Raw genomic sequence first — 23,941 nt, 5'->3', positions numbered from 1 at the left:
CAGCTTCTCCTCTCAATTGGCCACAAAAGCGTGCCCGAGTTCGGAGGTCTTAATGGAACCACGATTAGGTCTCAAATCAAATGACCTGGATATTGTGGAAGCATTTTTGGAGGGGGGGGGAAAAGGAAAAGGAAAAAAAAAAGGTCAATTCTTTATTGCTAATGTTTTTTTTTTAAAAAATTGCTATCTTGGCCAAAACAAAGAATTACAATTCATGATATCTTGGTATCTTGAAATGCCCTGCCATTACAATAATCATCAATGTACAACAGATTTATGAATATACGATTCTCTCTCTCTCTCTCTCTCTCTCTCTCTCTCTCTCTCTCTCTCTCTCTCTCTCTCTCTCTCTCTCTCTCATATGTGTGAGCAAATGTCCTCTTGAAAAAACAATGTAGCTGCATTGGCCATATTTTTTTTAATAAAAATAAATAAATCAGAAAATTCTGTATTATGCCCATCAAAATGTCACAACACAACATGCAAAGTCTTGAATTTCTGAGATGAAGAGATTCCAAGTGCTTAAATGTTTGGATTCGGAGACATTTATTTAGTCTAATCCTGGTGCTGCTGTGATAAAGATTGGTAATGTTTCTAAGGAATATGCCAGCTCCTATTTGGTACATTCCTGTCCTTTCTGCTTGGTGTCTGTGGAGATTCTCAGTCATTCGGGTCATGGTGGTCCCAAAGGTGCTTTTTTCAAAGGGCAGCTGGACTTTCTTTGTTTTCCCTTGAAGACGTTTTGGATGAGAAGTGAAATGACTTCGAGGAAATGTCTTCCAGGGGAAAAAAAAAGGAAGTCTAATTGCCTTTTGAGAAAAAGCACTTTTGGGATTTTCTGGTTTGTATTTCCTATTGAAAGGAAGAATGCAGCTTTTTAAATGTGCTTTTCTGAGCATCCTGGTCATTTATTTTGGGGCTGTTTTGTTACTTCTCTAAAGCCTGAGCCGTTTGTGAAGAGAATTTGGTTTCTTTTACCTAGAAATACTATGTAATGTTGCTCCACAGTGAATTCTCTCATATTCATATTTTCTGCCTGGGAAGTTGGTCCTGATAAGGACGACCAGGTAGATGGACTTCCACACCACTCATAAAATAGAATCATAGGATTGGAAGAGGCCATTAGACCCCGTCTCTCGTGCTTAGTGGAGAATCCTAATTAAGACATTCCCAAGAGATGGAGCATACATTTCTGTGTGTTCAGGAACTAGTGGACCCTGTTTTACACTGGAAAGGAATCTCACAATCTAGTTCTTGGATTCATGCAACACAATCCTAAGGTCAGGTTAACAAAGCACACTTTAGCAGAAATGGCCTCCCTCTAGATATTAGACTAGTCCACTCCATAACAGAAGATAATAATAATGATAATGATAGTGATAGTGATAGTGATAGTGATAGTGATAGTGATAGTGATAGTGATAGTGATAATGATAATGATAGTGATAGTGATAGTGATAGTGATAATGATAGTGATAGTGATAGTGATAGTGATAGTGATAATGATAGTGATAGTGATAGTGATAGTGATAGTGATAGTGATAATGATAATGATAATGATAATGATAATGATAGTGATAGTGATAGTGATAGTGATAATGATAATGATAATGATAATGATAATGATAATGATAATAACAACAACAACAACAATAACAACAGCAGCAGCAGCAGCAGCAGCAGCAACAGACAGTAAGTGCCGCCTATGCAAAGAAGCTGAAGAAACAGTGGACCACCAGGTAAGCTGCTGCAAGAAGATCGCACAGACCGACTACAAGCAGCGGCATGACAAAGTAGCAACAATGGTGCATTGGAAGATCTGCAAGAAATATCATTTGCCTGCAAGCAAGAACTGGTGGGATCGTAAAATAGAGAAAGTCATAGAAAATGATAAAGTTAAACTGCTCTGGGACTTCAGAATTTAAACAGACAAGCACCTGCAACATAACACCCCGGTCTTAACAATTGTCGATAAGAAATCTTTTTCCAAATCTGGCTGTTGAATCTAACAGGGCTGCATCAGAAATTATCCAACATGGATCAAATCAGCCACATGAAGGACCAGGTTATTTTAACAACAACAACAACAACAACAACAACAATAATAATAAAAGACAAAAAAGTCTGGATAGTGGACATGGCAGTGCCTGGAGACAGCAGCATAGACGAGAAAGAACTGGAGAATATAACAAAATACAAAGACCTACAAATAGAAATAGAAAGACTGTAGCAAAGGCAAGCAAGGGTAGTACCAATAGTAATAGGCGCCTTGGGAGAAATCCCAAAACAACTGGAGCACCACTTGAACACCATTGGCATTGACAAATTCACCATTAGTCAATTGCAAAAGGCAGCCTTACTAGGAACTGCTTCCATCCTGCGATGATATCTGTAATACCATCAAACATCCAATCCCAGGTCCTTGGTAAGGACTCGATAGGTAGACAAAAATGACAAATCCAGTCTGAACATCTGGCTGACTGTGCGATGATCAATAATAATAATAATAATAATAATAATAATAATAATAATAATAATAATAATAATAATAATAATAATAATAATAATAATAATTAATAATAATAATAATAATAAAGTTTGAAGGCACTTTGTAGGTCTTCTAGTCCAACCCACCGCTCAGGCAGGAAACCCTATACCATTTCAGACAAATGGTTGTCCAGTCTCTTCTTTTAAAAAAGGCTAGTCTAAGGAAGGCCAAAATTTTACAGAATACAGAATAACAGAGTTGGAAGGGACCATGAAGATCTTCTAGACCAACCCTTGCTTCTGGACAAATGGCTGTTCAATGTCTCCTTGCAAACCGGCAGAGATGGAACACCCACATCTTCCAGAGGCAAGCTGTTCCATTGATTATTTTCACTCTCAGGAAAATTTTGCTTAATTCTTGATTGGATCTCTCTTTGATAATCTCCCACCCATTACTTCTTGTCCTGGCCACAAGTTCTTTGGAGAATAGATCAACCCTTTCTTCTCTGAGACAGCTTCTCAAATATTGGAAGACTGTTATCATGATGTAAAAAAGATGTTAAGACTCTAGAAAGTGTACAGAGAAGAGCAAGAGAGATGATCAGGGGCCTGGAGGCTAAAACATATAAGGAACGGTTGGTGGAATTGGGTATGTCTAGTCCACAGGTCTGCAACCCGCGGCTCCAGAGCCGCATGCGGCTCTTTCAGCCGTCTCCTGCGGCTCCCAGTCCTCTGCTATGTGCAGTCCAAAAAAAAAAAAGTTCAACCAATCAATTCAAATATGCAGGGTAGGTGCATATCTCGCCTTGGCTCCACTCTTCAGTCAAACCCTGTTCTGGGCATGCGCGCATGTATGCACATGCGCACACATTTTTTGCGGCTCCCAGTTTTTCCTTTTGTGAGGGAACTGGTTCTGAGTGGCTCTTTCACTGTTTCAGGTTGCTGACCCCTGGTCTAGTCTAATGAAGAGAAGGACGAGGGATGACATGATAGTAGCGTTCCAGTATCTCAGTGGCTGCCCCAAAGAAGAGGGAGTCAAGCTATTCCCCAAAGCACCTGAAGGCAGGACAAGAAGTAATGGATGGAAACTAACCAAAGAGAGAAGCAACCTAGAACTAAGGAGAAATTTCCTGACAGTGAGAACAATTAATCAGTGGAACAGCTTGTCTCCAGAAGTTGTGGATGTTCCATCACTGGAGGCTTTTAAGAAGAAACTGGACAACCATTTGTCTGAAATGGTATAGGGTTTCCTGCCTGAGCAGGGAGTTGGACTAGATGACCTCCAAGATCCCTTCCAACTGTATTATTATTATTATTATTATTATTATTATTATTATTATTATTATTATTATTATTATTATTATTATTATTATTATTATTATTATTATTATGCCAGCCCTCATCCTTTTCATCATTAGGCTCTCTCTTATTTATTAATCATCCATTATCTATCTATCTATCTATCTATCTATCTATCTATCTATCTATCTATCTATCTATCTATCTATCTACCTATCTACCTATCTATCTATCTATCTACATCATGATCACCATCACCATCATCTACCATCCCTATCACCTTCTATCCTTATTGACTGTAGAACTTTTATGTACTTTTCTCGATGATCATCTTAACGAAACGAGGCACTTGAAGAGAAACTAATTGTTGTGTTTTCTCAATGTCAAGTTGACGTGCAATAGGATCAAACTGAATTCAGCAAGTATTTTGCCTTGCTTCTCTTCTGTGCACACATGCATACACACGCACACACACACACACACACACACACATGCACACACCCCACAAAAAAGTAGCAGGCGCCTGGAGAAAAATGTAAGAAGTCCATCATCAGCCTTCTTCAGCTGTCACTTAAACATTGATATGCCTGAAAGAAAAGCAAAGTTTGATGAATGTTTTGATCTGGCTGTCAGAACTGCTTTTATTGTCTGCCAGGAAGTTGTCTCACGATTCGCCCCTCCCTGATAGGATAATAAAGATTGCCCCTTTTCCTATTCATGTGGGGGAATGTCGGTTATCTACTCAACCTGCCTCCTACACAAAGCTGAACTCAAAAGAAGAGCTAACAAAGCATCAGAAACATTATATAAATAAGATTGGTCCCTACTGGTGGGATTCTACGTGTGCTTATAGAGAACTGAATTCTGTGAAGCTCACTAGTGGTTCACACAGTGCTGAGATCAGTGGTGGGATTCAGCCCCAGTTTGCACCAGTTCTGCAGAACCCGTAGCTAATTTTTTGTTGCCCAGGCCCAGAATGGACTTCCGGAAGCGGCATCTGCACCAGTAGGATTCAAATGTGTGAACAACCGGTTCTCTGTGCGGTTCTCTGTGCTTCTGGAAGTCCATTCTGGGTCTGGGCAACAAAAAATTAGCTACCAGTTTTGCCGAAGTGGTGCGAACTGGCTGAATCCCCCCCCCTGGGTTTACACCACTGTGGGCATAGCTGTTTAACCTTGTGTTTCGCCAATCCACAGGCATAGAGACTTAAAGTCTCTCTACTAACCTATCAAAAGCTATAACCCAGGCTTTTTTTGTCATAGAACACTCAGAACGGAGTTCCGGCACCTTTTTTGGATGGAACCTTGTAGGGTAGGCAAGGCAGGTTGTATAACATGTGTGAGTTCCGGCACCTTTTTCTTTTACAAAAAAAAAAAAAAAGCGGTGGCTATAACTATTGATAGTCCTTGACTTCCAACCATTTGCATAATGACTGAAGTTACAACAGTGCTGAAAATAGTGACTTATAACCTCTTTTCACACTTAACAACCATTGAAGCACCTGAAACAAAGCAAAGCAAAGCGAAGCAAAGGTTGGAGGATCATTAAAGAGAGATCCAGTGTAGAACTAAGGTTGAAATTTGCTGACAGTGAGAACAATTAATCAGCGGAAAGGCTTACCTCTGGAAGTTGTGGTGCTCCGTCTGTCAACCTCCAGCTCGAGTATCCAAATAAAAGTCCAGGATTATTTTCATTTTTGAAAAGCTTACTGTTTATTGCAGGGCTTTTCAACCTTTTCGCCCATTGTACCACGTTTAGGATAGGGCAACATCTGGGTACCACCAGTCGCCTAGCAAGGGGTCAAAAACTTGATGACCAAAAAAAAAAAAAAGGAAAAAAGTGATGAAGTACAGGTAGTCCTCGACTTAAAACAGTTCAATTAGTGACTGTTCGAAGTTACAATGGCACTGAAAAAAGTGCCCCCCCCAAGCCACAACTGAGCAAGACACCTGCCTGCCCGTCCGGCGGCGCTCTTCCTCCTGTCCGAGGTTTTCATTGTTGTGAGCATTTCTGTTGAGGATTGGCAGTAGGGGTGGGGGTGGGGGTGTGTTTGGTTTTTATTTGCCCCATCTGCTGAGTGGTTGCAGCAGGTTTTGGTCACTTCACATGATCCTTGGACAGTGTGACCGTCATAAATATGAATCAGTTGCCAAGCATCTGAATGTAAATCACAGGACCCTGGAGATGCTGCAACATTCCAGCTGATCAGCGCTTCTTCTGGGCTCAGCAGAAACACCAGGATCAGTGCCGAGCTCCAGCTGGAGTCTGGCGCTGATCCTGGCACTTCCGCTGAGTCCTGACAGCCCTGCAGCTCCAGCCATCTCTCACTCAGGCTTGTGCGGTGCTGCCACTGGTTCAGTTCATTCCCCTCCCCTGCTACCACTTTTCTAGGAGGGTCGCATACCACCTGCCAGGTGCCAATGTACCACAGGTGGTACCCGTACCACTGGTTGAAAAGCCCTGGTTTACTGAATATGTGACCTGGTAAAGGCAAGGTAAAACTAACTCTAAAATCCCAAGGCAGCAGACCATAGCATATAACAATGACTTTCCCAGCCCCATGTAGCTCATGTAAACATGTTCTCTTTCTTATGGGACCCATCTGCTATCTTCTTCACACTTGCTAGAATGTCCTTGAAAGGTTTCCATACTGCTAACTTTCAGCAAGCTTCCTTAGAACTGTAGAGGTTTCGTTTCTCTACCTGACCCATTTGAAAACAACACTTCTGCCTCTTATTCTCATGGCCAGATGAAAACAGGGAGGCAGATAGCTACCAATTTTTCACTCTTGACACCCTCACTGGAGGTTTTCAAGAAGAGACCGGACAGCCATTTGTCTGGAATGGCATAGAGTCTGCTGTCTGAGCAGGGGGTTTGGCTAGAAGACCTCCAAGGTCCCTTGTAATCCTATTATTCTATCTTCTACCATGTCTTCTACCTACACCGATACAAGAAATTTAAAGACTAAGATTCAATTGAAACTGGGATTTTTCTTGTGGGGATGAATGGAGAGAAAACTAGAAAAGAGCTATAGAAAACTACTTTGATATATGATCACTGCTGTGGGACTACTATGTGGATAAAAACACCCACAAAGGAGGAATGGTTGGTGAAGATGATGGACCTACCAGGGGTGGAGAAATTAACGTAGTGGCTTCAAGAAAGATCAGTATTAGATTTATTAGTGACACGAAACTCCTTGTGGATTTCTTTTTTTTTTTTTGCTGAAGAAAGAAAAAATGAATTTGTGATTTAAGGGTTGATGATTAGAAAGGAAGAAGAAAATTATGATATAATTTTAGAGAGAGGGGATAAAATATAAATGCATTGGTAACCATTATCAACGATGATGGAAATGGCTTCTTTATCCTTCCTTCCTTCTTTCCTTCCTTCCTTCTTTCCTCCTTTCCTCCCTTCCTTGACCACAAAGCCATTCATAATGCTCAGCTGGGAATATTGTAGATATAAATTTGTTATGCAAATAAAGATCACAATTCTACTTCAGAGTTTTCCTTTTAGGGTTTTACATAAGAAATGCAGTGAAACTATGGGTAAAAGTAGATTCAAATCTCCATCATTATGAAAAAAAAGAATCATTTAATACCTTTCTGGTTGTGGGGATAATGTTTGTTGAACTTGGTCATGTTTTAAATTTGATTACTTTCCATAGAGAGATTTAAATAAAAAATATATACGTCCCATGATCAAACTGAATGTCATAGCTATAATTTAGATGAAACGTAGGAGTTTGTCTTTCCCGCAGAAAATGTCTTACTATATTAACAACCTGCTTAAAATAATTTAAAGGTATTAGCACAGGAATATCTCTATTTATACCAAATATATCAAATTTGAAGTACTAATCCTTGTTATAGCATCTTTTCCATATGTTCCATCAGTGAGTTTGTTAATCGTCTGTTTATGTTGATGTTTAGTGATTAATAATATATATATATGTGTGTGTGTGTGTGTGTGTGTGTGTGTGTGTGTGTGTGTTAAATGCTTGTTAACTATTTAGATTACCTTGCTAGGCCCCAAACATGGGACAAATCTTTATTTCCTGTTTCGGCCTAACCGAAGGCCATCCACAGGCAGTAGTCACAACAGTGACAGCTCATATTTGTGTAAATTTTAGATTGCTAACAAAGAATTAAAGGGAGACTGATATGCATTTCAAACTTATTTGTTTTCATCAGTCAGCCATACCCTTTTGAGATTCGAACCTGGGCTGATTGCACATTAGGCAGTTGTTTTAACCTCTAGGCCACAAGCTCTATCTCACTTTGTTATAACTTAAGTTTCATTTGAATAATTACTTAGTTTTTTAATCAACAAGTAAAATCCCAATTTTGAAAAAAAATATTTATAGAAATATTGTAGAAGCCTACAAACTTTACTTCAATTAATTGATTAATCTATTAAGTTATCAATCTGTTGCACAATATGACAACATTTAGGGATAAGAAATGAAAAAAACAATCAGCACAATAACCTTCAGCATATAATAATTGTTTGTAGTTAACTCCAGCTATTGTTCTCCTCAAATGTATTCTGTTTGTCAGCTAAGGTGAGCTAATGGTTCCAATACTGAATGAAAAACAAAATGAGATAAAAGATAGTTTGAGACAACACATCATAATAAATGAACAGATTATTCCAACTATAATAACCTTGGAAAAGCAGGGAGAAAGTCACATATTGATCCCCTCCGCCTCAAAAATCCATCTTTAAGCAAAACTTGCTTCAAAAATTCAAAGGCCTTTTTCATATACAGAGGAATTGCCACCATTAATTACAACTTTTCTGAAATTGCATCCAGAATATCAATTGGATGTCTAATACAATGAGATGCTTGGCAAACTATTATAAAGCCAGATTCTACAACATAGATAATCAAACATAATATCTTGTTTAACCTATGAGCCAAGGTGACTGTCAATACTTTTAAGTCAATATTTAACAAGGAAATTGGACGATAGTTTATCCAATCATCAGACTCTTTATCTTTAGCCTTTAAAATCACTATTACATAAACCTTACTGAAGGACGTTGGGAAAATGCTACTTAAAAAGAAATCTTTATAGACTTCTAATAATATAGGGCAAGGAACTCAATATACATTTTATAACAGTCAATGGGATAATCGTTTGGATCAGAAAGGTTTTCTGTTTTCATACATTTAAGGGTAAATATTATTTCTTGGCAACATAAAGCAGAGGTGAATAGGCAGCTTGATTAGATATAATCTTCGGTTTGATACTTCCCCTGTTCCATTCACTCCTTACAACCCCTTGTATATCTATTAGTTTCACTAAGTAATACAGGTAGTCCTAGACATATTCAGTCACCATTCAAAGTTACAGCAGCAGTGAAAAAAGTGACTTATGACCATTTTTCACACTGATGACCATTGCATGATCAAAATTCAGATGCTTGGCAACTGACTCGTATTTATGGCAGTTGCAGCGTCCTGGGTTCATGTGATCACCTTTTGCGACTTTCTGACAAGCCAAGTCAATGGGGAAGCCGGATCCATTTAACAACCGTGTCACTAACTTAACAACTGCAGTGATTGACTGTGACAAGAAAGGTCGTAAAATGGGGCAAAACTTGCTTCACAACTGTCTCACTTAGCCACATAGATTTTGGGCTCAATGGTGGTCATACGTTGAGGACTACCTGTAGTAAAAATGTGAGCCACTTGTACCGTTGAGCGCAGATTCCAGTGTTATTCCTACCCCGTTGCTAATAGGTCAACAGGTAAGAAGTCAAAAGACCCAAGAAAGGAGTAAGACAGACCGATATGTTTCTTTTGTGGTAAAACACTGGTGGAAATGCAGTGGTGCTGTAACTCTCCAGATGTTGCACTGCAATGTTGCCCAGAAGCCGATGACCTGCAGCATTGAGCATTCTCAACCTGTGGCTATAGCAGAATGACCACAGCTATTGGAAATATGAAGCCATTTTCCATTGGTTAGTAGACCATCTGACAGTGAACAAGAATATTCCCTACTTTACTCCCAATCGTTCAGAACCTTTTCATGTGTTGTGTGAAAACTATGTAATAAGGAAATCTTGAAGGAGTGATGATGAGAACAAGTGAGATGGATTCGGAAGAACATCACCAGATGTTTAATAGGCTGTAACACACCTGTTTTAGGTCCTAAAGCTGGAATCAGGCAAAAGGAGACATGGCTTGAAAATTACCTTGTTGGAAGAGCAACATCAGAAACGTTTGAGGATATTTATGGGAATTAACTTTACTGTATCCGTACCATTATCATCCAGCTTGGGAGATTTATTAGAATCAGGTCAGAAGCAAAGTCAAAGAATGTACATTTTTTAAATACGCACTTCAACACCGAGTTTGAGAAATCAGATGGTTCTATACATTTCCTGGCTATAGGGAGGGATCAGCCATAGAAAAGACATCCTTTTCACCCACCCAACCTTGCAAATAATTAGGGACATTGACCCCGAGTTTCTTGGAAAGTAGTGCTGCTTGTAGCAACCAACATACAGACCAACATGCACATATCTGAGTGATATAAGGCCATATCCATTCTTTATGAAGGCATCTTATTGTTTCAACTGGATATAAGTAAGAATTGAACATGTGCTTTTTCGGCTTATTTGGATGCTTTTGAAAAGATGGTAGGGGAAGAAACACACCCCAGAATTCTACAATTGCAACTCACGATGCTTCACTCATATGAATCTGAATCAGGAACAGAAAGGCTGCAACTCTTTAATTACATGGACTTTGGGCGTCTAACTTGCCATTTTCTTTTTCACCATAGTTGTCTGTGTGGTGTGTGTAGATGGATAAGGATGTGGAATTACTGGGATCGTTTGAAAGCTACACTACATAGTGGGAGGCAATGATCTGCAAAGGAAGCTGATCAGATCCGAAACCCACTTCCCAGGACTCCAAAATGATCTTTGGATAGCAGCAATAAATTGAAGCAGATGCTTTTCTGCATCCTTGGCTGTCATTTGTCGTGACTTCTATATCCTCTTTTAAATCTTGGCCCATAACTCCTGGTTCTCCACTCTCATCTTTAGATGATGACCCACAGCAAACCTTACCCTGTTGGTCAAGCTTGGCTGATAACCACCCAAGCCAACTGGTTGAATCAAAATGACTTACCAATTACGGTCATTTTAATTTCCAAAAACAATTACCTTCCGCTATTACAGAACAAGCGAAAGGACCAAGAAATAGGGAGATCTGTCTAGGTCAGCATTTCTCAACCTTTGCAACTTTAAGATGTGCGTTTGTGGAGACTCTCAAGTCATGGTGGTGGTTCCCCCCCACCCCAAAAAAGGCAACTGGACTGTTTTTTTCTTGAGGAAGAAGTTTCACTTCTCATCCAAGAAGCTTCATTGGTTCTGGTAGGATGGTGGCGGCTATAGAAGGGAGTAATTCTGACAGGATGGGGGTGCATGCATGTTGGAAAGATTGCACTACTTTGCAGTTATCTGGTTGTTGGTACTCTCCCTGAGAGCTCTTGAGGCCACTTGAGGGTTTCTCTGTGCCCTCAGGGTCACCAGTACCAGAGTGTAAATGGAGGTGGAATCGTCTTTGAACTGCTGAAAGGGCTGCATTGTAGACAGGAGTTAGGTGGGGTCTTATCCCTCCCCCTCTGTTGAGAGAGGGCTTCTCAGTGTTAAGATAAATGGTCTCTTTTACCCCTCTTTCAAACCAATGGTCCTCTCTTTCCAGAATGTGTGGACTTCAAACTCCCAGAAGGCTGGCTGGAGAAATTTGGCATCTTCAAGTTGTGTTGTGATTCAGTGTCAGCCTGTGCTCCCAGCAGCTGAGTCTGAGGAATCTGAGAAGGAGGAGGAGGAGGGGTTTAGAGAGCCTTCAGTGTCGGAGGGAGGCTCTGTTGCACTGCAGGACTCTCAGCCTGGCCCCTCCAGTCGTGTTCCTCATGAGGCTCAGCTGTGTGAGGAGGAGGTGTCGGACTCAGAAGAGTCACAGCTGAATCTGTTTAGAGATGCTAGAAGCAGAAGGCAATCCAGCAGAGCAGAGCAGAGAAAATCAACGAGGCAACTCAGTGAGAGGAGGAGAAGGCAATGAGAAGCCACGCCTTGGGACAGATAATAAAAGGGGAAGGTGTGGGCGGGGCTGGTTGCTGAAGGCAACTGTTTGGAGACATTCTAAAAGAATCCTGTTCTGTTCTGGCTACTTCTGTTTAACTTTTGTTTGTTGACTCTTGTTTGATATTTTGATTTATTTATTGAAGGAAATATTCTGCTGCTTTTCTGTTTGAACTGTAAATAAATTTGGGTTGGTTTTTTCCAGCCTATTGACTGTAAAAAGGAAAAAGGGGTTGTCTCTGACACACAAACAGGGCCGGTCGTAGGCTGGAACAGAACAACTTGCTGAGGTTGAGAAAGACTGGTCAATGCTATGCTGCAATCATCTGGTGAAGGCTAGAACTTCCCAGTACAGCACAGCCGAAAAGGGAAACATCAGATAGAATGCGAGACAGAAGGAATTTGGTGGGACAGTAATTACATGGAATGTGGCAATATTCTCACTTTCCCAACAAAGCTACTTCCGTAGTTCTGTAATAGAATGACACATTTAGGCATGAAGAATTTGGAAACGGAAACACAGTCTATTTAAAGAACACATTTGCTGTTTTTATTGGTGCCTTGCAGGGCAAATAATACTGAAAAAAGGGCAATGAAAAAAATAATAATAATCAAGCCCCACCCACCAACAAACCAGGTTACTAGCAACCCACATCATTTTTTTAAAGAGTACATCAACTCTCATCTTTGTTATTTATCGTGGTGTGAATGATAACGTAAAACCCAAAACATGAAAATATACAACTTATATTACACTATGTGTTATGAACAAAATATAAATCTATAACTCTATGTTATATTTACATAACTCTTTTTTCTTTTCTTATTAAGTTTCAAGTGAGATGGTAGGGTTGCACGCACGCACACACACTTTGTTTTAAGCTCCAAGCGTTTGATTGTCTTTTCCCCCCCCCTCTTCTTCTTCTTCTTCTTTTTTTCCTGCAATTTTTCCTTTTTTTTTCTTTTCCATTTATAATAATAATAATAATAACAATAACAATAATAATAATTAATTAAAAAAAGTTTGGAGAGATAAGCGCTTTAGAACTGACAGAGCTGTAGAAATACATTCACCCGGATTAACAAGCACTGCCAGTGAGACAAGCTTTCGGACCCCCTGGCCCCCCCCCCATTAATTCTCCTCGATGGCTGATTAAAAAGATATGCAGAACAATTCTAGTACGCTCTCTAGTGCTGCTGAGCGGGTGATGGTGGTCTCAACTTAAGTTAGGGAGGGGAGAAGGGCTCAATTTTCAGAAGCATCTTACTCATATCCAATTCAGAAGAAAGCCCCCTTGGGCCCAAGGGGACGTACTCCTAAGTAAGTGCATAATGGACTAGAATCACAGCCCAGATCTCTAACCCAGCTCTCCCACCCTTGCCTGACAAAGTGTTGATTGCCCAAAGAATTAGAGGGACATCGTAATTTCTTGAAGAAACTTTCTGTCCCTTTCTTAGTTCCCTAATCAGGATGTTTGCTGATAGAACAGAGTACTTGTAAGCCAGGTTTGAACTGTGGGATCCTTGGTGCTCTCTGGAATTGCTGGTTTTCTTGCAGACGTTTTACTACCAAGCTCAGTAACATCATCAAACTCAAAGACCACCAAGGACCCCACAGGATGACTGACTCTAATTGAAGATGATCTCTTGCAAAGAAGAACGGTTGCACCCATATGCTGTATATTTCTGTCCTGTGAGCCCAGCCACTGACAAAGATTGCGACTGTTGAGTTTCCCGAAAAACCTACAATGATATGTACGGTCAGAAGTTAAGAACGCTTGATTCCTGTGTCAGCTGATTATTATTGGCAAACGGGGGCAAACACCAATTGATAGACCAAAGGAAGGAAGAAATGGCAACATCATGTTGGTCCTCAATAAAATCATGAAGAAAGAAAAAAATCACATACATAAAAATGAACACATGCATAGACGCATTCAGGACAGGATTATGCAGCATTTTTGATCATGCATATTACATGCCTTACAGCTGAGGTGGTCCTAATACAAGTTCATGAACATTGCTCCCTCACTCTCTATATATTTCCCTTCCAAAGGGATCTTCAGAAATATCCATGTGTTTGGACATGATGGCGATTCCCTTTAGGTAATTGGGAAGTCCAACTGGGATCAGAAGGAAATGGCAGGTCAAATCCACCAAGCTGGCTTAGATGGGAAAGTACCATGACTGAAAGTGGATCCGTAAAACGACTGGCACTCTTTCTTTTTCCAACTATCCAGGCTTTCTATATAACCATCCAGGCTATCTATAGATATATTCAAGTATGGTCTAATCAGGGGTAGGCAACCTTGGCTCTTTTATGACTTGTGGACTTCAACTCCCAGAATTCCTGAGCCAGCCATGCTGAGGGGAAAGGGAGAGGTTTCCATGCTTAGCCATGCTGGCTCAGGAATTCTGGGAGTGGAAGTCCACGAGTCATAAAAGAGCCAAGGTTGCCTAACCCTGGTCTAACTGGTTAATCTGGAGAAATTGGGAGAAATTGTCAAAATCTCAGGATCTGGGAAGGGATTTCACACAAAGTAGAGGAATTTGCCTCTCAGCCAGGTAATATACAGGTAGTCCTCGACTTACGATCATGACTGAGCCCAAAATTTCTCTTGCTAAGCGAGACAGTGGTTAAGTGAGTTTTGCTCCATTTTACAACCTTTCTTGCCACAGTCGCAAAGTGAATTGCTCTGTTTGTTGAGTTAGGAACACGTTTCTTAAGTGAATCTGGCTTCCCCATTGCCTTTGCTTGTCAGAAGGTCACAAAAAATGATCACATGACACTGCAATCGTCATAAATATGAGTCTGTTGCCAAGCGTCTAAATTTTGATCATATGACCCTGGAGATGTTGTAACGGTCCTAAGTGTGAAAAATGGTCATAAGTCACTTTTTTCAGTGCCGTTATAACTTCAAACGGTCACTAGATGAACTGTCGTAAATTGAGGACTGCTTGTAATGTAGTTGGCCTGCTATGCACATAATTCTAATTTCTCACTTCTTTCAGTATTACCCAACCATTACATCAATAATAGGTCTTTTCTTTGCATGTTAATTATAAGTCAGTTCTAATTCTCTTTCTAGTCTAGAGTTGAAATACTGCACAGAAGATGATTTTCCCCCCCTCTGGCCCAGATTTTACCGCACTAAATTTAGGGGCCTTATAATATCTAGCTTTTCTTTGAGGCGCAAGTGAACTGCAAATGGATCTAGAGCTAATATTTCTACTTAAAATCAATGGGATAAATGAGTTGCAAATAATTTGAGCTTCACTGATTTCAAGCATGCTTCCATTTTGTTTTCAAACAGTACCACACATCAATACATTATTAAAGTGGATTTCAGCTTAATATTAAGTAGCGACACAGGAACTACGACTGAACATTTTTATATACTGAAGATAAGCCTGAGTAAATGGGGCTTTATTTCTTATTTTTGCTTGGACACAAGTTTGAGGATCTGGAAAAAAATACTCTGAAGAACAGTAGTCTCTCACACCATGACTAGAAAATTGAAATAAACATGGGATTTTTGTATGTGGGGTGAATTTGAAAAATGAGATTTAGGGCCTCAAAATTATATTTTTAGTTGATTTCTTCTCGTACCCAACATTTCCAGATATAAAAGTTCAGGAAAATCAAAAATACCTATATATAAAATTGTTTTAAAAGACTGATCAAAAGTCAATTGGTACATTTTGAAGCACAGACTAGCCCCAGCTTATGCCTTTCCAACTTTTTAATAAGGAAATATAAGCATGTTCTAATGTTTTCCCATGAATTCAGAGGTCTTTAAAAATATTTAATTAGATCTAGATCTTTTATAGGAGTTTGTGAAAATAGCCAATTAAAACGGAGTTGGGGAAAAAGTCCGATTCAAATTCTGAAACATTGCACAAACTGCCAACTTCAGCAGAAACTTGTGTTGAAATCCTACATCAGTTTCGGATTCCAAATATAGATTCTGGGTGTGTAGTGAATCACACATAGACTTGATTGTGAGGCTAGGATATTGAAATAACTAAGCACATTTATAAAACTAAAACCTTGGTATCTTTTTTTTAAAAAGTGCCAGAAATCCAAAAGAAATGATTTTATCAAAGCTTAGTTGACTCTCCTAAGCACTGACATAATGATTTCTTTACTGATCTGCCATAAGAATTCAAATACTCTGCATTTTATCATTTAAATAAGTATCCCAGACTTTCAGCTAATGTTTTGGTGAACTGAACAGGAGCTGTATTTTTTTTTGAAGCAGAACAAATGTGGAGAGGTTAGGTCTATTTCTAGGGATGTTTTTGGCAGAATATTTCTCCTTCTTTCTTTCCCTGTAATCCAGTTGGATGAAAAAGAACTGGGTTTTGAATTTTCTTTTGAAAGGAGAAGAAAAATTCCATGAAATTCTCCTGGCTTCAGGGCGGTATTCCTGCCGTGATTTTGTTACAAGACGACCAAAGGTTATTTGGGAATGACCTCCCTCTCATTCTACAACATCACTTCAACAGCCCGCGGCCTCCTTTGCTTCCCACATTAATTCCCAAGGAAAGGAAAAACAAAATACCAGAACGAAATGCCTTTGGCTGAGCCTTTTCAGAGCATGTAAGGAGGCCATTGGATGGAGGAACAATGAGTAACAGAAAACAACATCAACAAGGGCATCCTTTGGCAACGTCGGACAATGCAATATACTGAAAAATGTCACTCATACACACTCAAAGGACATTGCCAAACATCCTGAGAATAAAAATAATAAGTTCCTCTTTCACAGGACAGATTGGTTTTTAAGAAACCACAAGACAGATGCAAGCACATAATTAGATGACAACGAGATACAGAGAAAAGAGAGAGAGAAAGAAAGAGAGAGAGAGAGAGAGAGAAGACACAGTTACAAAAACCTAATACAGCAAGGGTCTCGCAGGCTAGTATTACAAGCATCCTCTGTTTTACCAGTTGAGAATTCATTTGAATTTTTAGTGAATTCACTCATTCAGAAAGGAGGAACTAAACAGTTCACCCTTATTAAACCATGTCTTTAAATAGACACTATTGTTTGGTTGCCATGAATTCTAGGGGATAAGTTTTTGCTAAGAGAAGCTTACAATTGTACTGAGTATAATTATTTTCAACTTTAAAAGATACGTGATGTCAGAGGCTTCCACGGGGACAATAAACGTTCATCTCATTTGGATTATGTTACCAAAAAAAAATAAAATAAATAAATAAAAGAGGCCTGTATCAGTGTGCTGTAAGAAGGTTAAACACAATTTTGTTTGTGGACGGGGGAAAAAAATCGGATGAAAAAAGGGTCTATTGCAAAAACCAATCTCTGAAACACTGTCGCTGAGAAAACTGGCTCCCCCACCCCCTTCCATGCAATAATGGGAAGATTTGATTACTCAACTAATTAGAGGCTGAAATAATAATTGTTAGTGACCCTTTTGGGATTAATACTGTACAGCAGAAGGAAGATGTTAAAGTATTTGAACGATTCTGCTTGGCAAATACAAAGCATGAGAAGCTTATAGATGGGGAATGAGGGCCCCAGAAATGCATCCTGCAAAATACTCTACAATAATGCATTGAAGTCAGACAATCTGGTGGTTTGAAATATTGTCAGTCCCACTTTTGTTCAGCAAAACAGCCCTGTAACATCACAAGATAGGTATCTCACTGTTATGGGTCCTGATCCAGCTTAAGTTAGATATGACTAGTTATAGATCTATCCCATGGAATTCAGTGGGTTCTACTACTGAGTAGACATTATTTGGGCTTTGCAGTGCTTCTTGAGCCAGAATTATGTCTTGCTGTGTTCCATGGGACTTATGCAGGGGTCTTCAAACTTGGCCCTTTTATGACTTGTGGACTTCAGCTCCCAGAATTCCTTAGCCAGCGTGGCTGGCTGAGGAATTCTGGGAGTTGAAGTCCACAAGTCATAAAAGGGTCACGTTTGAAGACCCCTGGACTTACGGGTGATTGACCACAATGCAGGAGCACGCATCAGGATAAACTCTAACTGAATCTAGACCGCTGGGATAAAAAAGTCAACTCCCAATTCCAACATAATAACCATTCATACAACTTGCAACCATCCATACAACCATTCATACAACAAACAAGAGGAGATGATTTTGAAAAGGATCAAGGGGTAGGAATACAGAATAAGACAGGACATGGGTCGTCTTATTTTCACTGACTGAGCACAAATTAGCCCAAACTAAATCACTTTAAATTCTCTTAATTGTTCTGTGGAATTTTAACTTTTTCACTGTGGCCTGGATGACGCTCAATGAATCTTTTTTTTTTTAAAAAAACTCTCTATCTGATCAAGGTGATTGGTTTTTTTGGCTCACACAAAATACCCACAAAATTCTCATCCGTGCAAAAATTTACATGACACCGTAGTGAAGATCCCTCCTTCTAGTTTACAAACATGGGATTCTCTCTGTTGGGACAAGGTGTTACGTTATGAGTGTACAAACAATTTCTAACTGTAAGAGGATGCCCCATGGTTGTTGCAGCTCTCTCATTGCTCTCTCTTGAGAAAGTTGGGATACTCAGGAACACTTCTGAGCATAAAAAGGCTCAGATGCTTTCCCCAAAAGAAAAAGGGGGAAATTGTCTTCTCAAATTCACTAGGGAGAAGATGGATATCGTTTCTCAGAGGTTGTTTCTCGTGCCTGAAAGAATTTTTGCATGCCTGCAAATCAGAGGTCTCTCTGAATAACAGTGCATTTCTTTTCCAGCAGATTGATTTTGTTGAATCTCTCTCATTTTCTCGATATATATATCATATATCTTATTCTATCTATCTATCTATCTATCTATCTATCTATCTATCTATCTATCTATCTATCTATCTATCTATCTATATATCATCCATCATCTCTCTCTCTCGCCATCCATCCATCCATCCATCCATCCATCCATCCATCCATCCATCCATCCACCCATCATCTATTGCAGGGGTGTCAAACTCGCAACATCACACGACGTATCGTGACTTTTTTGCCATTGCCGGCAATGGAGTGGGCCCGGTTTCGCTATGATGCATCTGGCTTTCAGGCCGGCAGTTTGACACCCCTGATCTATTGCATCTATCATCATTTTTTCAAACAACCATAATCACTGAGATTCACTGAGAAGTTCTTCTACAGGAAATGTCCTTCTCAAAATCATGAAAGTGAGTTTGCTATAAAATTAGCTTTCAAAGGAGGAGAAAAAAAAACCTGTGTGGAAATATCAACAGAGGAAGAGTGGTGTGCTTGCATTTAAATTAGTCTATGGCAGAGGTAGGCAACCTTGGTTCTTTTATGACTCATGGACTTCAACTCCCAGAATTCCTGAGCCAGCCACGCTGAGGAGAAAGGGAGAGGTTTCCATACTGAGCCATGCTGGCTCAGGAATTCTGGGAGTTGAAGTCCACGAGCCATAAAAGAGCCAAGGTTGTCTACCCCTGCTCTATGGGATGTCTAAAGAGTTTGTGAGATCATTCTTTATAAACTTCTCTTTACAGCCTCTCTGGCTTCTCCAGCTTTAATTCATTCCAAGGGAAGACCTTAAAAAGAATGTTCTCTTTTTGGTCTTTAAAAAAAAACCCAAAACTTGGGAACAGTAGATATCTTGAGAAGCTTTTGAATTGAATCACAAAAAGAGACGTAGCAGAAAATCACTTTGACTGGTTTTTTCCCCAGCACTTCCAGTAATAAAATAAGCTCCAAACACCAGCAGGAGAAATTCTCAATTACTTGGAGAAGAATAAAACAGAAATAGAACACAAAACTTTTGAAAAATTGCAGGAAGCCATTCGGTGCATGGCTAGTTAGAACTACAAGCCATCGCAAGCATTTAGTGTTTTGCATCCCAGCCAAGGTTAAATATTCTCATATGTCATGCATTTATGTAGACTCCAATCTTGTATATTTTGATGGAATCTGGAATTGAAACCAAGGTGAAGCAAAGCCACCATCATTAACCCCATCGGCCTGTGCAAAATGGCGGACCTCAAAAGTCTCAAAAAAATCAGAAATATTTTTGTTCAGAAAAAATAGGGAACCATCTGTTGAGGGTTTTTTTTGTTTTAGAAAAGGAGAACAAAATGTTCAGTTTTCACATTACACATTTATAATATATATTGAAAGACTCAAGAGTATATTTAATAAACCGAACCAAGTAATCAGAGGAAAGTTACAATCAATTTCAAGTCTCTTATAAATCATTTTGGACTCGATGGCCCAGCATTAATTTAATTTTTTTTAAGTGATGAATGGGCCATGGTGAAACGCCAGATGTTTTCTTAATATATATATATATATTTAAAATACCTTAACAGCTGTACTTATGCTTTATGGTGACGGCCAAAATCAAAAATAATGCAGAAAAAAGAGAAATAAATTATGCATAATTTATTAGCTGGAACTGCTGATCATATTGTTTGTGTATTATGATATGCATCTTTACGACATTAAGATAAAGAAGCAGTTCAACTGAAAAGAATGCGCACAATCATGGAATACTATGATAACAAGACAAAACAAGACAGTACGATGGGGATGCACTATACTGAACGGGACCTCAGAACAAGTTATTTAAGAGAGAGAAAAACAGGCAAAGTTTGCTGAAGGAAACACTGGACTTGACCAATATGGTGCCCACGAGCGGGTGGAATCTCAATGTTCTTTGAGATAATTGATTACTGTTTGCTTCTACAGCAGGGACTCCAAACCTGGCAACTTTAAGACTTATGGACTTCAACTCCCAGAATTACCCAGCCAGCATGTGCATCACCACTGTGATGTCTTGTTATCGTTGCATTTCATGGCTGGTTGAGGAATTCTGGGAGTTGAAGTCCACAAGTCTTAAAGTTGCCAAGTTTGGAGACCCCTGGATCTCCAGGATGCCAGCTTTTTCACCTGTACAGAAAAAAAACAAACCAGGGCAACCTTAAGATCTAAACTTAAACCTTAAAACTTGTAGTTCTTACATACAATGCGGATTAAATTTATTTTCTAATTTCCCGCATAACCATTGTTAATTTTATTGATGCATATTCAGAAATCGGTCTCGGCCGCTGCTCATTTATTAAATGGAGTTTAAGATGGTTAGGTTCAAGCTTGCTTTTTGTGCAACTTCTTCCTGCCTTGCGTTGACCATTTTTAATATTTCATTTTTTTTGGATTTCCCTGACTTTGTAAATATTTTGCATTGTCTTCAACCTCTGAAATCCATTGGGCATTGATTGCTTGTATATAAAAATAGCTCTCCAACTAGAAAGGCTTGTTCCATCTTTCACTTTTTTAAGAAAAGAAAAGGAATGTTGGGGTTCTCAAAAAGCTTCTTTGAAATGCTACATTTTCCCATAATCCCCACCTAGGTGGTCCTCGATTTACGACCACCGTTGAGTCCAAAATTTCTGTTGCTAAAATGAGGTATCTGCTGAGCGAGTTTTGCCACCATTTTAGGACCTTTCTTGTTAAATGAATCACTGCGGTAGTTAAGTGAGCAACACGGTTGTTAAATGAATCTGGCTTCCCCATTGACTTTACTTGTCAGAAGGTGCCAAAAGGTGACCACATGACTGCAACCATTATAAATACGAATCAGTTGCTAAGCATCTGAATCATGATCATGCGACCTTGGGGATGCTGCAATGGTTGTGTGAGTGTGAAAACTGGGCATGGGTCACTTTTTTTTCAGTGCCGTTGTATCTCTGAATGGTCACTAAATGAACTGCTGAAAGTCAAGGGCCTTCTGTATATGATTTATACATGATTGTCATAAACCAATCAGGGTGGTCAAAAGGATGGCAAAATGAATCTGCCGCCCGTATCTTTCCTACTTCTCTCAGCTGTTTCATTTATGAGATTGGCCAAAGCCACCTGCGATCCTTAGATCTATGGCAGAGGTCTTCAAACTCAGCCCTTTTATGACTCGTGGACTTCAACTCCCAGAAGTCCCTCAGCCAGCGTGCCTGGCTGAGGAATTCTGGGAGTTGAAGTCCACGAGTCATAAAAGGGCCGAGTTTGAGGACCCCGGATCTACAGTCATCAAAGCCCTTCAAACTAATCTTAAGCGAGAAGAGGGAAAGATGAAAAAGAGAGAGAAGGGGAAAAGAAAGAAAATAAGAGGACATTAAACCCACTTATTCAAAGTTTTTTCTTTCCATCTTCATCCCAACAGACCGCCAAAATTTACCCAAGTCCAGGCAACATGTAACAGACCCTGGCAGTCAATTGTCTTTCATTCACTCCAGCGTCATGCAAAAAAAAGAAAAAAAAGATTATGCAACCAAATTTTCCCCAGTATTGGAATAAACTGTAGGACCAGTGCTTTTCTTGTAAAAGAAAAAGGTGCCGGAACTCACACATGTCATACAACCTGGCTTGCCTATCCTACAAAGGTTCCATCCAAAAAAGGTGCCGGAACTCCGTTCTGAGCATTCTATGAGAAAAAAAGCCCTGTGTAGGACTAAGGGCAAGAAGTCTTGCACGTTAGTAAGGTTTTTTGAGCAGAAGGCTCCTCGCAACACGTGTCTGAAATGCCAATTCTTAGAGTGGGTTGGTTTGTGAAACAATTTACTCTGGCTTATTAGAAGTTCCTGGAAACCACAAAAACAGTAGCCAGCGATATGAGGGCATCTCTTACATGCAGCTAACACTTCTCTTCAAACCACAAGAAACAGGTGAAGGCTTCGGCTCCAGCACTTATCGCAACCCGTGGAAAACAAGAAGACCGACCTGCTAGGTGAAACACTCACGGGCTCCGTGTGATTCCCACAAATCACACACAACGTTATTGGTGTGGCATTAAGATATAGACTCAGCCTCCATCCTATTAAAGATGCAATTTGGGCGGAAAGCATCACCAATCCTTTTCTTTTCATTCCTGTGACCTAATTAGGAAGCTGATTCTTCCTTTTTTGTTACTCGGTAAAAAAAATATCTATGTTTCCATACCTACCGATTTGCAGATACGATACAGACTCAAAACTTTTGTGAATACAATCCAGTTATTCAATTTTCTCTTGCAATTATCTGGTTTTCCCCCACCCTCACCCCCTTAAACCGTTGACACACAACCTATGCACATACAAACACAAATCCAAAGTCTGCCAGTCTCTATATAGGTTTGATTCACCTGAGAAGGACTCCAAGTTTATTTTTTTTTTAAAAAAAAAGCAACAAGAACTAACCTTAGTAGCTGATGGCAATGAACTTCTTCAAGGGATTGTCTAAGACATGGTACTTTCCTAATTTAAGACTGAAGACATGAATGAAAGAAAGCAAATCAAGACAACCAATGAGAAAAGAAAACATGAAGTGGACATCACATTAGAACAGATTTGGCACTTGCTCAAAACATGGTCTGGTCTGCAATTGGTGAAAAGATGAAAGGAGGAGCCTTCTAGGAAGGAAGAGGCTGATTGGCTAGTTCAGGGGTAGGCAACCTCGGCTCTTTTATGACTCATGGACTTCAACTCCCAGAATTCCTGAGCCAGCTTGGCTGGCTCAGGAATTCTGGGAGTTGAAGTCCATGAGTCATAAAAGAGCCGAGGTTGCCTACCCCTGGGCTAGTTGCTTGGGGTGGCTACAACAGAAATATGTCTAACTGCAGCCTGTAAAGCAGAATATGGTCAGTGGGGATTAGGAATACCCAATTAAAGGAATGGCTGAGAGGACAGAATTGGGAAGAGATTATGGGTATTTTTCTAAGATATTCTGATATGGGGACCCAACCACTGAAAGGACCAATAAAGGAGAATATTTGTAGCTCAGGGTTGACATGAGGAGTCCTTGGTGCTCTCTGAACTCGGTGTTTTCTTGCAGACATTTCATTACCCAACTGAAGGCTTTAGTGTTTAACAGAATAACAGAGTTGGAAGGGACCTTGGAGGTCTTCTAGTCCAACCCGCTGCTCAAGCTGGAGACCCTATATCATTGAGGTAATGTCATCGGTGCTAGAAGAGAGCGGACTTTGCTTCCAGCACTGATGACGTTACCTAGTTTGGGTAATGAAGCATCTGCAAGAAAACAACCAAGCTCAGAGGGC

General features: G+C 39.8%; 1 protein-coding gene across 1 annotated transcript in view; it reads right to left on the bottom strand.

Moving 5' to 3' along the window:
* The window catches only part of LOC308670401 (histone H2B 7-like), a gene marked incomplete at both ends in the record, with an annotated part of 61,718 nt that overhangs the window by 37,038 nt on the left and 739 nt on the right, over positions 1 to 23,941 (bottom strand). The window lies entirely within an intron of this gene.

The sequence above is a fragment of the Vipera berus genome (genome assembly GCF_964194415.1).
Source record: "Vipera berus genome assembly, chromosome: 6".
Taxonomy (NCBI): Eukaryota; Metazoa; Chordata; class Lepidosauria; order Squamata; family Viperidae; genus Vipera; species Vipera berus.
The sequence above is the reverse complement of the archived record's forward strand: the minus strand, read 5'-3'. Positions and strand labels throughout refer to the sequence as shown.